We start from the raw sequence: 16,070 nt of genomic DNA, 5'->3' as shown, positions 1-16,070 counted from the left end.
CGACGACCGATCAAAAACACGACCATGGTCCTTCAGTAATATACGTTGTGAACCTTAGGTAGACCGCTCCTAGTGTGTATTAATCTTACTGATCAAATGGAGAAAATAATAAGCCAACAGGGGAAAAAAAATTACCAGGCATCGTACGCAAATGTCCCTTTCTTCTTTGTGAACAGGCTTTTACACTATATGGAAAGCCCTGTCATGCGGTAAATTATTAGTCAATAAATAAACGTAGATGAGCTGCTTAGTTAGGATAAGAGCACAATAAAACTGATACGAAATAAATACGAAGTACACGTTTAACGATATCCGTTTGGGGTAGTTAGAGGTAGAATTACGTTGCTAACTGGAGAACGTTGCCTAAGCCATAGTGAAACAATGAGGTCAAACGCTGGTGTTTGATGACAACTATTCGTGTTATAGCAGAGGATCATGTTGTACTAAATCGTTACATTATGCGGTTCACTTATTCATGTTGTAAATCCAGTGATTTGCGGCGTGATCTAATGCGTACTAGCTTCTGCGATAAAGAATTTCGATGGGTATCATGGTGCATCGGATAAGCGTGCCTGAGCTTCTGGTAATCAAAACAGAGGATCGAGTATTTAATAAGTAAATCGATCGCCGTCGGACCGTCAAGAGCAACTGAATAAGATTTATGCGCTATAAAATAGACAAACAAGATGTAATAATCAGACCATATCATAGAGATACATCGATAGAGAATCGTAAGCTTATGAGCACGTCATCAAGGGACCCAGTGTAATCAAAAGATATCTATTAGACATGAACTGGCTTTTACAGGCAAGGACTATAAGTCTATAATGGGTTCTAAAAAGGGTGCAACGACCCAAAATTGGTTACATTTATATCATTGTTCCAGCATATTGATCAACTAATAGATCAGCTATTGAAACGCACAACTACATAACTGTCTAGGGTGCGCGTCCTTTGAGAAATCTTCTCCTAGTTACTATATTATATTTCTCTCTTTATTTATCTAATTACCTTACCGGCTAGCCCCGCAGTTGGAAACCGAGCTATTCTATGTGCATACATACTTAACGGTGCCTCGAATATTAAAGACGCAAATATGCAGAAATCTAAGCGACGTACATGTATACGAGGAACTATCCTTATCTCCTTGCCGTGTGGCTTTTTTAAAGTATATTGGCTTCTAGTTTGCTCTATCTGGTCGTCGTCGCTTTAAACTATAAAAACGGAAACAGGGCAAGCGTAAGATAAGAGTCGCAGATCCTCTTCGAAGGTAGCTGCTATTAAAAGCAAGGTGATTCCTCCGGGGGCAAAATGCGATTAATTTTTCTTTTGTAATAGGCACGAAGGCAAAACGCCTGGAGAGAAAACCGAATCGTTATCGACTTCTGATTTATTATCTTTTGCTAACTCGCGCTAGTGGAAGGTAAGCGGATGATGAGCCCAGAAAGCGCCTAAAATCACCATACATAATGTAAGTTAATTATTTAAGTTCCGCCATAGACGCATATTACGTAACGTAATAATAAATATGCACATTCAGCTTGACGAACGATCGCAATCAATTTCACTGCATTGGTCCATGCAGCAGATGAAAAATTCCTTCCCCCTTTCGATGCAACGCATCTACTTAGACATATGTATCAAGTTAGATAAATATTCCCGATCAAAGTGGTTTGGCCTGTTATTGAATCGGCTCATCACATGTTTTAGAGAGCCTCCTGTTCTGAGGGAGATCGCTCCTCTTCGTGTTTCCTTATGCATATGAGCCTACAAAATATAAATAGATAAATGGAAAGTTAGCATTTATACGGTTTTAACATTACAAAAGGTAATGCTTCTCCAATTTAAGTGGGCCCAAAAAAATATGGTTGTGACAATTATTCATCTATTTATGATTTTGGGCACGTTCAGCTGTGATCGGAGGCTAATTCTTCAACGCCTCTATGCCAAGGCGTGTGAGCCCTGCGTTTTTTACTCATAAGAAAGACATTTTTTTAGAAACAGGTGTACCGAGACCCCTCTTGGTCATTCCTTAAAAGACACAAACTATCCAGTGTAAAAGTCGCACAGATTGATGCTAGGAAGGTTTCCGCTATTCGAGCATCATCACGAATCTTTTCCAAAAAGAAAACTACCTTTTTAAGTAATAACTGTTAGATTTTTTTTGAAAAATTTCGAAGTGCGCTTTTTTTTATATTGATTTTAATAACGATACGAAAATTACGTTAATACACTTATTAGATATTAGCCCACTTTACTGAATGGCAAACTTCTTAGAACTAATCATAATGCGAAGCGACAATATTGACTACCTAGGTCTCTCCATTCGGCTTAATAAATGTGTTCTGTTTGTCACAAATGTCAAATTACGTTTATTTTTTAGGTTTTAGGAAATTATTTAGTAAATTTGGAAAATCGACAAAAGTTATCGTTTACGGCCGTTAAATCATTCTTACCATTCTGCGGATGTAGCTCATACCTACACAAAACAATCTGACCGAAGAACTGGTTGGACCCTTTTTTAACAATTTAAAAAATAAAAAGTTATGATTTTGGAAGGAAAAAACCAGAATCGAAGTTCGTATCGGATTCGTTAGAGGAAGCTATTCAAGTTGAACAGAGACTGCTTCCTTACGACAAAAAAGATCGGCGTCCACTTCGTCGCCCTTACATAGCACAATCGAATGTGAGAAATCTAAAAATTTTTCTCTCTTATTTCTATTAACATCTTGGGAAAAATCGTTAGTCATTATAAAGCAAAGTACCGTGTTTTACTATGTGGCGTTTCGCGACGTTTTTACTACATGCGGCCTTTGTTTTTGCTTCTTTGTTTGTCAGCTAAATTTAGTGCTTCTTACTATATGCAGGCATAGTCTGTTGCGAGCAAGACAAATAACAGCAAGAAGGTCATCACTAGAAAACCGGACTCTGGTGAAAAAAACTAACGTGGGCAGACACCATCGGCAGGTAGGACGCAGAGGCAGGTAATCAGTGTCGGCTTCGAGAAACCGATGATGCGGCTCATCGGCTCTAAATCATCCACCGTCGGTAAGAGAAATATCAGGTTTTAAATTAAAATAAAAAGAGAGTTAGGATTAAAATTAAAAAACGAACGTCTTTACGTTTGAATTATGGACACTATTCAAAAACGAGCACGCTAAAAGCACGTGAGTAAACTTGCTGAAAAAAGGATAAATTGTTTCATTGTAAAAATGTAAATCTAATCCCTAAAGCATGTACCTCCTGTAAGAGTACGAAGCCCGTATCGAGGTTCTGCCACTATCGAGTTCAACTGTAGAATTGCCAGTCTTCGGTGTAACGAGCCGCTTTAACAGCCCCTACGTTGTAAAATCTCCTGGGGACCAGAAGCAAATTTAGCGTTAATAGCAAGCAAATGCTGTTTATTAGTCTGCATGCGGTTATGTGTATTTGCACATAACAAAACATATTGATAACGTTCTCAGCTCTTCACTTAAAACCAGATAAATGACGACCAAATACCATACACGTAAAGAAACCTAGGGTAAAACATCAATATTAAGCTTTGCAGTTCTATTACAACCTACAATTTTATCAGCTAACTTGGTGCAAGATATTTTTACAGTATTCAAACAGATGGTTGAAACAGGGCGAAAAAAAAACGTATTTGAATCTAATAATAGAGCTATATTAACCTAGTATACAACAAGCCTTAAAATCGAAACTGCGAAAGTACAAGTGTACCCTATTCCCTGCATGTGGAATAAATGAGCTCCACTTCAAAGGAAGTCCGATTTTACTGGCCTTTTGGATTTCCTAATACACGATCCTGTTGTATTGGTTGTTCATTTCTAAGCTTTGTGTTCCCCATATTGGCCTCTAGTAGCGGACTTGATTGAGATTTCAGGATGGTTCTGACGGCGCGGTCAAAAAAAGCGTCCTAAATCTGTCCGCCTCTTCCGCAGCAACGCTGTATTGCGATGATAAGGTTACCTTTTTCCGAACATACATTGTTTTGGTATTCTGGTAATGGCCGCATCAGTATGAACTAGACAAATTTATCCTTCGCTTCGCTGATTTCTGCTAGGCCTTGGGGCAGGACACCGGACGGAGAATCTCTTTTCTCACGTGTTATCGTTACTTTCCATGCAGATTTGACAAGATCCCGTTCCTCCATCGGCTATCTATAGCCAAACCAGCTTTCACACACGCCTTCATAAAGCTTCTTGCAACGTTGACACATATTGCATAGGCGAGTAAGAGGCTGCATGAGCTAGAAGGCTCGTCATTATGCATCGTTGTGCGGCGTAGGTGACGGCAGAGCAGCGATACTGCTACCTCTAGTTGGCGTTTACCGATATAAGATATCTAGGCAGATTCCCGGCTAACATATGGCCAGCTTTCAGTGGAAATGGTTTAATTTATGTTAGATTTAGCTACGTATTTGTAATTGGGGTGCGTATCGATGCAGGGCTCCAAACAAATAACTATATTTCTAAAATACGTAGTTAAAAACAAAGTGTGTATGAGTTCTTAGTCTGGTCATCTAACAAACTTGAGCGCACTACGTATTACCAAAAAAAGTCGAATGTATCTCTTTTTTTTGAGCTCCCTTTCTGTCTAGCTCATTTCCTATGTAAACGGTGTGTCAGCTGCCAGTTCGATTTGCTATTATGTCGACACTGAAGTAGCATAAGACGCCTGCTGATTTTTATTGCCAAGGCGACATGTATACCACAGCGAAGCTGTTCATTTTTAGAACAAAAATTAAAGCGTCATCGAGCTATCCCATCAGCAGACAGTTCACCGTTTTGCCAGTACATGAAACTTTGCTTGGTATCTGGCGCTAACTTCTAAAACTATCAAATAGCCATTTTTGTAACAGCGGTTTAAGTTGAGCCAGTTTAAACATCTTGGACTTGACCTGCTGTGTTTAATGTTTCCCAGAGTTATGATTATCGAATTTCGTATCGGTAGATCGTGCAGAAGCTTTTTATTGCAACAAAAATTAGGCGATAAGCAAAATACTATGCCTTTATCTTTTTATGAATAGATACTTCCGCTTGAAATAGGTTAATGCTTATCCAAAATTAGCCGTATGATACGAGATTCTTTATTATACTGGTCTGCATAACGGTTACACGCTTGGAAAATATATGTTTTTCATACTTATACTCTTCAGGAAGACTGTGAAATTACTATGCCTTACATGGGGAGTTTTTGTGGTAGGATTTTATATTTGTTGCTGACAAAGTTTTGATGCGACGTTTACATAGTGAAGTGGACACTATGCTATTATACATTGTAAGTATAATTTTTTAAATAAAATTTTGGCATTTCCCCGCAAGATGGGATAAGCGCCCAAGCAGATCTATGGATCTATGCTATTTAAAATACGCAGGTTGATTTTTTGCAGGACCAACGGGAATTTGTTTATGTTTACAGATGAAGAAACCCTGCTTGTGTGTCCAATAGTGTGAGCAACAAAAGAGGGATGGCCAATCTAAAATGCTTCCGCTCATTCTTAAATACATTCTCTATTGACTTGGGCTAAATGTAGGCGCATAATTTGAGGGTTAGTGCTTTGAAAGCTAATGTGGTCTCACTACAAGGGTCGTCGTACAGCTCAATGGAATGGACTTCTCCGCATTTCATATAGCGATATGAAATGGGCAAGATCGATGCTGGTCGTGTCATAAAGAAGAAAGTGGCAGTAGCCCAACTAAGACGAATGTAGGCCAGTCGGTGAAAGCGAAAAAAATCTGTTAATTCTACGACTGTATTCGTGGAGGCTTTTTCCGCGTATGATCTTTTCCACCAGCTAACGGATTAGGATGGCTGTACACGGAGTCCGACCGGCCAAGCTACACAGGACGGCCATCCATCCTTTTTGTTTATCAGTCAATATTAGCTTGTCACGAGTTGTACGCTATATTTGGACAACGTTGTCACTCCATAGGCCATCACACATTCTCCTAGCTTCTCTACCCTACCGTCCGCCAGCCTTCTTTCCTTACTTGCCATTGCTCATCGCTACGTACTTGTACTCCCTGTACGCAGTATACGGGCGCGTCCCATCGGGTCTGCTCGCAGTTCCAGTTCCAGTTGCAGTTCGACCATAGCTATTGGCGGTCGTACGGTTCTGCGTTCTGCGACACGAACAAGTTCAGTTAATTATTTTCTCAAGAAACCACGTTACACCGACGGCTAAGGTCAGTTGTTTCGAGTAACAAGGGTACCGTTGTAGGGCTGTTCCGGATCCGGGCAGGCAATCGTTTTTCGAGGAAGGTTTTGACAAATAAAAAACGAACAATTTACAAACAACGTATGAGAACTTTAAAAGTATTTGGCGATCACACTCTACGAACGTTCGCGTTTTACTGTTCGATATCTGAATATCGTCGGTATAAATCTTTCAAACTCAATGCCAAGGATAATGCATCACGGGGCAAGCCATACAGGTAGCTTATGATACCAGAGAATATCGTCTCATCTCGGATTGGATCGCCTCTGCTGCTGTGTGAGTGTCCTATACTTAAACGTTGTGTTCCTAAGTGGAGTAGTTCTATACAGCGTATTTATTTTGCCTGTTACGGCCATATTGCATACTTTGCTCGGACAAGGTTTGCCAGCCTTCCTTCCAACAGTCCAAAGTCATTGCAGATGTTTTGATCATTGCATCACATGATCTTTCTCTGTCAGACACTTCTTATCTTCGCTGATTTTCATCGAGATTGATTATGTACCCTCTAAATTAGTGGGCATAGAGGCTAGCACCCTGATGTTTACGGTACACAGTTCACTACAAAGGCTACCACAAATGTTTTCTCTTTCCAGAGACAAGCTGGATGCAGAAGGCTCCATTACTTGTACAGCAATCGACGACTATCTAGTAGCCTTATTATACCATACAATATATGGTTTTTGGTAAGATTTTGGCTGTGATTAAATGTGTACAGAGACATAAATCCGTTGGCTCTTTTAGACTGAGCAACGCGCTGATGATACTGATAATGCTAATAGTAATAATCTCTTTTTTTTGCATATAGCTAGGCCTTCTTCTTACCCTGGTGTCAAAATATAATTAGGCCTAATTCTCAAGAGGAAGCGAAGCGTGTTCGCATCAAATTTACCTGTTTCTTGATGTACCGTGTTACTCAAGGTGGTTTTTGCAGTAGCTTATTTACTATATTTACAAATTATTGCTCTCATTTACTTCTAACGTCTCTCGACAATGAGCTTTGAATGAAACTTTTTGTTCTGAGCAAGCAATTGGATTTTGCTAGCCTTAGCTGTTAAGGTCAAATATAGGTATTCGGAAAACTTCTGCACACTGTCGTTGCAAGAGACCTGTTAATAGATATTTACTGGATAATTTTTATCTAGTTCCTTCTTGATCAGAACACTTTTAAGTATTTCTCATATCGGTGGAATTTTTTTTGAAAGCGCTTTGCCACAAATGGCGTACTCAAATTTGCTGCTTTTATTAAGTTGAATTATAAGTTGAAGCGCTATTAGTTAAATTATATATAGAGTAAAAGGATTGCTTCATAGCGGAAACGTTCGTATTTGCTAAAATCAAGCTACGTACTTCAATAAGCAACTCCCGCAATAAGAACGGTAGTCATAAAAACGGCTTACTTGACAATGAGGAAGAAGGGACGAGACGTTAATTAATATTGCATCTTCATAGATAAAAAAGTTCAGCGGAACTTTTAGCTCTATGGCGTTACTGACACACAGATAGTTGTTCTATTGCAATTTTAACTAATCTTTGCTTGTAACTTTCCCAAGCATATTCCTGTCTTGAGGCTCATATCAAGCGAGCAGTATGAAGGGCAAGCCATATAGAGACATGATGGTATGCTTAGTCAATACTTCGAGTTTTTCGCCCAGTTTCGCCTTTGGGCATTCCATCGGACGGCTGGCTCCCAGCACGAAATGCACCATGTGTCTATGGCCGAACTCGAACCTATACCACAATGTTTGCCTAAGATTACGGGCAAATATGCTATCCACAAAGACATTCGTCCAATACGTTTTCGTTATGACATCTGACTTTAGCCCTTGTTAACACGCCTAGAACCTATGCTTTGCGCACTATTGCTATTTTCGTATCGTGTGGCGAGGCCTATACCGAAAAACAGTATACCTTACTGGACCCGTAACAAAAAGCCTCAACACAATTAGAAAGAAACTGCTGAGCCAGGCAATCAAGAATTACCGTACATTTTAAACTAAAGCGATCAGCTGCAAGAACAAGCGAAAGCCAAACATATTCAGTACACATTGGTGCTGACGTGTCATTTTATGCTTTGGCTCCAAAAGCGTCCAAAGCGTGTTTGGCAAGCTTACCTTTTCTTTATTCTGATATAGATGTACCAGTCGATTTCGCATGTCTTGCATGGCCATCCAGCAGGAATAGCAGTCATTTTGTAGCAGTACTTTTGTACGCTTTAAAAAAATAACAAGTAACGAGACCGGCCCGAACCACACACGCAACAGCAACATAGAGATCGTACTGGGATGGGCATTGACAGAATGACGACCCCGCGTTAAGTATGTATAGCAATCGACACCACGCGATTTCATCTCGTTTGACATTTTCTAGACTGTTTACACGAAGGCGCTTGCTGTTCGCAAGGACACAATAAACCCCAACGGTTCCTGTATGGTTTCGGTACAATAAGATGCAACAGAGTCACTATGCATATTAGAAACGTGACATTTTTATGTCATCTAAAAGACGTTCAGAACGTAAGGTACTTGCGTTTAAAAAGTCTATATCAAATATTTTGTACCCTATGAGTAGCGACCCAAAGTTAGAATTCGACTTGTATATTGCAGCAAACACCGGCTACGTACCAATCTAATCCATTCAACGTTAAGCTAGCTACGTTTACAGGTGGTTTATTGCTTTATTTTGAATTATTAGCGGTGCTCAGGTCCGTTCGCATAAATACATTATAAATACATACATAAATAACTTACACCTAAATATACAAGCATAATTACTATCGTATGAGCACTTATCAGTGTCTGACACCGGAGTTCATGTGTGTAATCCGTTAAAAATCCGTAAAATGCCCTTGCAGGGGCAAGCACATCGTAGCGACATCTAGCGCACACGAGATACTTTTATAAACACAAAGCACAGAACAGGCGAAGGAAATGGTGGCTATTTACGCAAAGCACTGAGCTTACAAATATCAATGTCTAATCATGAAAAGCTAGGACTAGTAATTAGAACTGCAAGATGGAAGGACCCCGGGTCCGGGTATGATGACTTTTCGTTAATAAGGCGTTCGCATTTTCGAAGGGCCGCATATTTCACTAGCACTATAGCAGTTCATGGCTCTCTGTGTGAAATCGATAAGCTCGAAAAATGATAAAGAATCAGAAGGAACAGATACTACTATTGCTAACAGTATTGATATACATATATATATATATATATATATAAAATTAACAGATAGACAAGTACGTTTTGTACTTATGGTTAGGCATGCGGATGGCTATCTAGTATTGTGAGAGTTTGCATGGGTCCGAGTATATGCAGAGAGAGTATATTTACATAGTGGATATGATTAACAAATTGTTCCGAAGCAAGAAATCCCCCAAATGTCAGTGTAAGGACGACGTACATAGGTAAGCCTGATGATACTCAGGATCGGTATGATTTTGCAAGAGCGTACAACACAATTCGTAGCATGATTAAGTAAGAAATGCGATGTACTAATGCGTAATAAATCGCGAATTAGTGCGGAACGAGATTTAACCGTCGGCTCTGGACCTTACGCTGGGCACAGATGAAATAAAGGCCATCTTGTTTTGCTGGTTCCCGTGTGCGCAAATGTTTGACACAGATGCTCTTAGGTACAACATACCACCGTTCTGATGTACATTATTATTCTATAAACGTTTCTCGGATAACGTTTAAACGAACCATTTTAGGATCAGATAAAAAAAAAAACGAAAAACAATTTTGTTTTGAGACATAATACTTTATCTCTCTCTTATCAAATAAAACTATAACAATGAACGCGTCTATATTGCATTGTTTCCCTATGACAGACAACAACAATAATTGAAGCCTAGGAAACTCAATAATAAAAGATGCACATTATCTTCTACAGCTAATTCGTTAGACTAACCGTAACGTACATATCAAAGTCGGTTGGGTTTTAATGGCCTGACGAAACGGGCATATCTTTGTACAATAAAACAGCAAGTTCAGCATGATGGAAAACAGTATGGTGTTTTCGAAATTTTAGCAAAAACCAGCAGTGCTTATCCAACGTGCTCAAGCGGGATGGGTCATTAACTCCTCTCTTTGCCCGAAATCGGCGACCATATTTTACGCGGTTTCTAAAAAATCCGTGGAAAACTTTTCGGGAAATAAAACCGGAAATCCTCAATCAAATTTGACTCAACGGGCAATTTTTAATGTACCCATAGATTTTAGATAAAAATTAAGAGTCGTTTCGAGAGCAGGATATCAGTTGCCAACTGGGTCGCGCAGACAAGCTCTAATAATTAGTCTTTTTAGTACTTATAGGTTGTTTTGAGCCTTTGCATTATTGGAGCCTTTGGCCTGCTTTGAGTCCAAAAACTTGCTCCTGCTGGAATTTTTCGTTCGTAGCATAGGTAAGCCTTCACGACTTTTGTAATAATATTTATGGACGCACGGTCACTTGTCAAAAGCAGTAATAACAAAAAAGCAATAGTAATATTAAATGAGCGTGACCATCGTGAGTTACACTTTTAGTGCATGGTCAAAAAATGTCTATCTTTGTGTAGATGTCGTTTTGTTAAAATTTATAAGCAAATATCCCTAATGATGTATATATATATATATATATATATACGGGTCATCTATTCTATCATTAGTAAATCTCTAGCCTGCATTTGGACCTACGCACGATCTATATTTCTTGTTCTCTTCCTGTATCTTCCTATTTCGCCCTTCTACCCGATCCGATAGATACGCTAATGTATGTTGCTGTAGGACAGCTGAGGGACCAATCTTCTGTCTCTCTGATGACAAATTTGTACCACGTTCATCGGAAGCTAAGGTCGTCTGTTTCAGCAGACTCCTGTCAACCTCGATGATTTTTAGTGTGACCGTCCTTTCGGCGTTTATTTGCACCTTTTTTTCTGCTTTCTGACACCTTGCGTTTCTGCGAATGACCGTGGGTTGTTGCCATTACTTTCCCTCTAATAGCAGCGGTTTAACAGTATAGTGGAAGGTACCCCTATATTATACGAGCACGTATCCTGTTTTATCATCGTAAGAGCTGAACTCTACTTAGCTGGCTGGAGACGAATGTCTAGGCTGGGATGGACCAATGGCACACTTGAATCGAGTGAGTTATCATTCGCAGTTGTACGGACGTGTCGAAGGGTAACAAGATGCACTGAGATAAACTTGGTGGCCGGGGTGAATGCGGCTAGCCGATTTCTAGAGTCCTTATTGTCATCCGCTTCTGCCGATACTGCAATAGACCCTGCAGACTATTCGGCTGGCTGCTTACCTTGTTCACTGCGACTAAGAACATCCTGTGTTATTCATTTCTCTCCTCCAGACGGGTGCAGCTTTCTCCACCTGTTAATGGCGTCAAACCGGTTGAGCAGAGCAGAAAAAGCAAGCGTACCTTAGACATATCATTAATAAGTGACAGGGAATCTATTCCAGGGGTGGTAAGTAAAAATTTTCAAACCGCATCTCACCTCCCTTGATCGCTTTTCAACTGGACACCGGTAGTTAGCCTTGCTAATAATAACTAGCACGAAGGTCGTGCGCTGCGGCAGTATAGTTATTTGCTGCCATGTGATATTATCATTAAACTATAATAACAAAAGCCATGGCTACGGGCATAGAGACGTGTGGTATCGTTTTTAACTGAACCATTATAATACACAGTGGTAGTAGTGATTAAGCGATATTGGATTTTCTGTATCAAGGTTTTCCAAATATTTTCCGAGCAATGGAACGAATTTAACGAAAAAAAAAACCATCAAAATTAGGTAAACGGGAAGAACATGATTAAGAACCGAGAACGAAGCGAAAAGTGTCATTACAGAGAACAAACATTTATTTACTTCAAAATTTATTTTGAACTCTGCTAAAAAAAAAAACGCTAATATGCACAGAAGTCCTACTAAAGAAAATTTAATGAGAATTCCGTGTCCTGTAAACCAAAACTCAATACAGCGTAATTCGATTTAGATTTTGCTTCATTAACTTCGACAAAGGCTTTCCAGGGTAGTCGTTACTTAGCTTTTGGAAACGATTCTGATTGAACAAAACATTTAAGTGTTCCCTTTCTTGCCTTTTCCTTTTTAAGCAAAGCCAAACAAAGATGACGATACGTGCTGCGTTCGAAAAGATAACAACGAAGACGAATCTTGATTTCAACTTAAAGGGACAGTCTTTATTGCGGTGTCTTGAATCAACTAACTGTCCTCACAAATTCATTCATCCACTGAAGTGTCCAATCTTAACTTGACAATGAGAGAACTGGAACCGCTTTCCCTTGTGGGGGATCATTCTTCTTCGGATGCAGGAACAATAGCGTTTGAGGAGCTGAGGCTGCAAGCCGTAAACGTTGCCCTTGACACGGCCAAGCTTCGCCTAGCAACACGTTGTGTCACTTGAATCAGCGTAAAACTGCGCAGCAGATGACTGCAATGCAGAACGGGGCGATCCTCTGCATCGTTATGCTAGTTTTAAGAGTGAACAGCCCTTTCCTAGAGAGAATTAGACAGACAGGTAGCTGATAATGGCGGATAATAATAATAATGTAATGCACTAAGTTCTATTCAGCCTTGAAAAGTTTATTGTCAATTGTGTGGTACTGAGAGCCCACCATTGCTGAACTTCTTTGTTTTTATCAAAGAAGAAGTAGATTAATATGAAGCGACCTCGTGGTTCATACACTCGACCTCTCTCCATATAAAACACATTTGAAACTTTATCTGGATAGCTTTTTTATCTAATTATAGCTATTTAGTGACGATCTAAAAACAAAACTCTTCTAATTTACAGATGTAAATTATATCTGAATTCTATTAAAATTCACGCATTTTAAGGTAACACAACAATTAAAAGCTCATCTTATTATAAGAAAAAAACACCCACGACAAATTGCATTGCCGAAAAATATGTTTGTAGGAGACAGCACAACTTTCCTACTACGACCTGATCTAAAGATTGCAGTGGATTACGCTAAAGTACTGGAGGACTCAGTGAAGCGTTGTACTTGCCTTTTATCGAGGGTTGCTTGTTGTGTCGTATATAAGTACAACAATGCGTTTGCTCAACAGATAATCAACAGCAAGTCACTGCCTAACCCCAGCACCGAAGTTTCCCTAATGGGTTAAGGTTTTCGTACAGGGACTACGCTACTCCTTTCTATGATCCGATGGGCTAAAGGTAGCGAAACAGAACATTAAAAACCATTTTGTCATTTTTCCATAGACTTTGTCTATGCACTTTATTATAGTCTTCGGTATTAACTTGACGATCTCTTGTTAACGCGTTCAAATTTATCGTTACCTTTACGTTCGCGGCCGCACCGGTAGTTGCGGCAATATGGCGACTAAAGGCGACAACGAACGCAAAACAAGGAGATACAGAAGGTTATGGTGACCCAGCTTAAAGCTCTTAGGCCACCCAAAGCTGATACCTTGGAAGATGTTTGAGCCACAAGTTGGATAATTTTCTCATGAAAGGAATTGTTGAACAAATTGGACCTAATCTACCTTGTTTCACACGAATGGTTTCTATACTTGTAGTAGTGTGGGCCTCGTATTAGCAACGCCTGGTTTTTCCAATCAGAGCCCTAACCATAAATGGCAATGTGTAGAAAAACATGCCATTTTCTTTTGAAAAATATACTTTTTTTTTTTTTAATTGTAAACTTTTCGATTTTTAATGTTTGCAAATATTCGTCTTTTTGCACGTGTTACACTGTTTTGTTTTTTAAACAGGATATGCCATATTGTAATGATATCATTCAGTGGAACTTTTTTTTTTACTTACAATATGAATTAAATCTAACCAAGGTTAGATAAACGAAATTAGCTGCCCTTTCAGTTATTGTAGTTGAGTGGCAATGCTTGAAACTGAATAGGTTAGAATAAGTATCATCAAGCATAGAATCTTTTCTAAAAAACGGAAGGTAAACTATACATTCTATTGTGCTTTATCATTTAATACCGTATGCGAAATCGTCTGCATAACATAATCTTTTGCTGTCCTCTCAAGTCAGCGCTGGATAGTATGGCCATGACCATTTCACACATAAGAACCTAATAATAACATGTAAGATAATTAATAGGCTTGTAATGAAATACGTAAGGCACTTAATGAACGATTAACGATAAAATGTAATATTGTTAGCTTTACATTCACGTGATGATGAGATACGAGGGTGTTTGAAGTAAGAACGAAACCAAAGGCAGGGCAAACAGCAAATATGGTTATTTTTTCAAATATACTTCGACTGACCTATAGGACACATCGAGCCTTGCTCCGGCGAGGTGTAGGCGTCTGCCGCATTCGTTGGCGTACACAAGTTGCTATAAACTCGATATATACCCATGTAGGTAATGAACGCTAGGAAACTGAAACCTTGTTGATGAATGCTATCCTTGCAGATGGTTGGCCTGCATTATCCAGTCTTTCTGACAAGGAACGTTAATAAATTCTATAATGCTATAGGTCACAGCGACTTCGCCCACGTAGCGACAACAAGGACGATGGAGAAAAGCACCATTGTATACCTCTGCCGCGACCTAGTAACTGCTAATTTTTCAACCGGATGAACGCATTCGTAAGAGAAGTGTGATAGGAAAAATCCTATTGCAGGAATGGCTTGTCTTTATAACATATATATATATATATATAATATATAAAAACATATATTTACCTGTCACGTAATAGGCCTCACATCGGACAGTATGAAGGGTACACATTCGGAACGCATATTGTTTGTAGTAAAGGCTAATGGAACAAATAATTCGAGTCGATTCATCATTTACGCTGCTAGAATAATACATCGCTTCTAGGAGCAAGAATGCTGTAAAACACCGTTAATCCGAAGCGGATCTGGCGTATGTAAACCTAGACCTATGTAATGTAATAGTTTATCACTAAACATCCCTGCCATTTTTTTTTTCATTTAGTAACGCCGAGAATCGGCAACCAAGAATGTTCAATAAGAAAAAAGTATACCTGGAAACCCATAATGACTGACAATGACATCTTGATTTTCGGTGAAGGATGACGGCGTCGTGCTTATAATCCCATTTCTCCATGAGCATTTCTGGTGCATTATTCATAGACAAAAGGCCTATAGAACCTTAACACTGCTCCGAGCTATTCTAATCTAATAGCCTAGCAATCTGCATAATGCTCTCAATGGGTTTGGTACACAACTCTGGTTAGTCTGGAAACGTAGCTTTCCCAATCCGGTGTAAATAATAAATGTTTATGTCTCCATGGAGCACAAAATAATTCTAGAGAGTTGTTATGCGTTCAGAAACATCGGACACAAAATTCATATTTTATAATACATTAGCAGAGCATAGCTTCCCAAACCATGTCTTCCCTTTTGGGAGCTATGCAAGTGTACTTATGATGATTTTTGACTCGGATCCTCGCCTACTAGAACGTTGGCATTCCTTGCTTTATTAAGGTTAGCTCTTGTTTTCGCTGATTGAATTTACGTCCCCTATTTGCGCATGTCTTCGCTAGCTACAGTAGAAACAGAAACTTTATAGAGTGAGATCATTTGTGACCTTGTTTATCTCTCCTGACGAACCCACTTTATTGACTTTCGGTTGCCTGTGTCATTCGGATTCAAGTAATACTCGTCGGGTACCTTTTCCTTTGCTAGTTGATTGTTGACATGTTCAGCAATGACCACCCTCTAATTTGGGCGTCATAGTGAAAGTGATGAGCGTTTCTTTGGTTACTAAGCTATTGCTGCTATCCAAGAAACAGATACCACACTGAAAAAGACCCCATATTTTTGAGAAAGAACGGCGTAATCTCGGTGCCTGATACCTATCTCGCTGAGCGCGGT

At 39.4% G+C, this 16,070-nt stretch overlaps 1 long non-coding RNA gene across 1 annotated transcript; it reads left to right on the top strand.

Moving 5' to 3' along the window:
* The first annotated feature begins 1,260 nt into the window (after window positions 1-1,260).
* Window positions 1,261-15,510, top strand: LOC111259466 (uncharacterized). Its single transcript, XR_002679643.2, has 3 exons — window positions 1,261-1,471; window positions 2,868-3,048; window positions 14,641-15,510. It is a non-coding gene; the product is annotated as an uncharacterized LOC111259466 (long non-coding RNA).
* The last annotated feature ends 560 nt before the right edge of the window (window positions 15,511-16,070 follow it).

The sequence above is a fragment of the Varroa jacobsoni genome, unplaced genomic scaffold, assembly GCF_002532875.2.
Source record: "Varroa jacobsoni isolate VJ856 unplaced genomic scaffold, vjacob_1.0 scaffold_335, whole genome shotgun sequence".
Lineage (NCBI taxonomy): Eukaryota > Metazoa > Arthropoda > Arachnida > Mesostigmata > Varroidae > Varroa > Varroa jacobsoni.
Note: the sequence above shows the minus strand (reverse complement) of the source record. Positions and strands in the feature narration are given on the sequence as shown.